General features: G+C 37.5%; 1 non-coding gene across 1 annotated transcript; it reads right to left on the bottom strand.

The window, feature by feature from the left end:
* Window positions 1–1,205: 1,205 nt before the first annotated feature.
* Window positions 1,206–1,276, bottom strand: Trnag-gcc. Its single transcript has one exon. It is a non-coding gene; the product is annotated as a tRNA-Gly (tRNA).
* Between the last annotated feature and the right edge of the window lie 1,614 nt (window positions 1,277–2,890).

Below are 2,890 nucleotides of genomic sequence, written 5' to 3'. Positions count from 1 at the left end.
GCCACGAGATCTGAAGACATAGTTTGTAGTCCACGTGACAAAGCCAAACCACATCCATATGGGTTTGAACCCTATTACAGAACATATTTAAATTTTATACATAGGTAATTAAGTTAGAAAATACTTTTTTCTGAAGCAATATATCCAATTTCTAGTTTCGTTTATCATTTATGTGTGAGTATGTGGGTTAGCGCAGGTGTGATTCAAATAATTTTACTTCCAACACACGTGATTTTTGCTACCCTGGTAACTATTTATCTATTTTTCCGTGTAAATTGTTAACAAGGGAAAAATACACACATCTATCTATCTATCTATCTATCTATCTATCTATCTATATATCTATCTATCTATATATCTATCTATCTATCTATCTATCTAACTATCTATCTATCTATCTATCTATCTATATACATATACATATATATATATATATGTATGTATGTATATATATATATATATATATATATGTATATATATATATATATATATACATACACTCTCTTATTCTTTTATTTGTTTCAGTCATTTGAATGTGGCCATGCTGGAGTACCGCCTTTAATCGAGCAAATCGCCTCCAGGACTTTGTACTAGTACTTATTCTATTGACTACTTTTGCAGAACCGTTAAGTTACTGGGAGGAAAATACACCAGCATCGGTTGTCAAGCGATGTTGGGGGAAGACAAACACAGATATACAAACACACACACACACACACACACACACACATATATATATTATATATATATATAAGAGGGGATTTTTTTAACGCCTATGTGGAAACCCTTATGCTAGAAGAAGATTCGCTATGGTCTCAACTACTATGTATTGTTCTCCAGAAAATTTAGCACACCAGAAAGTCTTAGTGGTTGAGACCATAGCGGATCTTCTTCTAGGATAAGGGTTTCCACATTGTGGTTAAAAAATTCCCCTCTTATATTTGTGTATGAAATACTATCTACTGAATCTCAGTTTTTTTAAATGCTAGACCACTGGTGTTACAATTGATGTTATACATATATACGACGGGCTTCTTAGCTTCCGTCTACCAAATCCACTCACAAGGCTTTGCTCGGCCCGAGGCTATAGTAGAATACACTTGCGCAAGGTGTCACGCAGCAGGACTGAGCCCGGAACCAAGTGGTTGGTAAGCAAGCTACTTACTACACTGCCACTCCTACGCCTATAAAAATCAAGCTTACAATGCATCGGCCGGGAAACGAACCCGGGCCGCCCGTGTGGCAGGCGAGCATTCTTCCACTGAACCACCGATGCAGATATGTTAATGTATGAGTGTATGTGTGGGGATTTTTCTCTGTGTGTGTCCCCCAACAGCGCTTGTCCAATCGGCATTGGTTACTTGACTTCACCATGATTCAGTAGTTCAGTGAAACCGAAAGTTTGATTAGTTACCAATCTTCAATAAATAAGTAATCGAATTTGGTTCGTTGAACTAAAATTCTTCAAGGCAGTGCTCCAGCATGACCGCAGTCTAATGCGCGAAGGAAACACAAAATGCATTTATTCCTTTAATTAAATGTAAAACAGTGTTGGTTGGTCATATTGCACGAAATCTTGTGAATGTGTATCAGGACCGTTGCCATAGTAACGAAGCTAAAGAACGCAAAATGAAGCCACTTGCAAAAAATTGACCCTGAACTCTGCTGCGCATGCGCGTTTACTTTTAACGTCCCAATTTACTTTCGCTGTTTACATCAGTGTTTGGTAGGAAGGTGTGTAGCGTGTGATCGTTGCATTGACCGTGACAGAGAAAGTGTCATGGTGATATCGACAGAGAGGCCTACACAATGTTGCAGAAAGTGTATGGAAAAAAGTGCATGAGCCGCAAACGAGTGTGCCAGTGGTTCGGACGTTTCCAGGATCGCCGAAAATTGTCGATATGGACGAATGTTCTGGGAGACCTGCAGCCAGCAGGACTGAGGAAAACATTGCAGACGTGCCTTGCAGCTCTGAGAGGAAATCTTCGAATCACCATCCGTGAGTTATCAGAAGCTGTGGAAATTCATTGCGGTTCAGTTTAGTCCATTATCGCTGAAGATTTGGATATGAAACAGGTCTCTTTCAAGTTTGTGCTAAAACAGCTTTCAACAAACCAAACTCGGGTTTCAGGAGCACGAGATCTCCTCGGTTATGTCAAGAACGATGACAATTTTTTTGAAAATTTTACGTACACCACTGAGCAGGTATCGTCAAGCTGTTGTCAAAATTTGATGCAGATTCTCTGCTCAACTTCCTCTCTCATTATCAATGCGACGATCACACACTACACACTTTCCTTCCAAGCACTGCTGGAAAGAGCGGAAGTGAGCTAGTACGCCAATATATAGTGCGCATGCACAACAATGTTTAAGCTCAGTTTGTGCCAAGCAGCTCCATTCTGTGTGCTTTAGCTTCGTTACTACGGCAACATACCTAATACTTATTGATCAGATTACCTATATTAGCGCCTTCCATACATCCATCAACTACTTTTTAGCTATCAATATTACAGGGCTCTAAATAATTCCACGCTGTTTTCAATGTTCTCAATCATTGAATAAATTATGATTTACGAAATAACACGATATACATAGGTACGCAGACACAAACACACACACACACACACATAGATATATATTGTAGTATTTCGGATGGTACATTATGTGTTTCTGTTTTGGAGCCAAATAAATACACAAACACACACTATATATATATATATATATATATATATTATATATATGTGTGTGTGTGTATATATATATATAAATAAATATATCAAAAATAAGAGTGAAAATATTGGATATTAATTTAATAATATCATCAATTTAACACAAAGTGGCTTAGCGCATAGAAACCAGGGTTACAATAAAAATTTATACACAAATATAA

This window comes from Octopus sinensis, linkage group LG5 (genome assembly GCF_006345805.1).
Source record: "Octopus sinensis linkage group LG5, ASM634580v1, whole genome shotgun sequence".
Lineage (NCBI taxonomy): Eukaryota > Metazoa > Mollusca > Cephalopoda > Octopoda > Octopodidae > Octopus > Octopus sinensis.
Note: the sequence above shows the minus strand (reverse complement) of the source record. Positions and strands in the feature narration are given on the sequence as shown.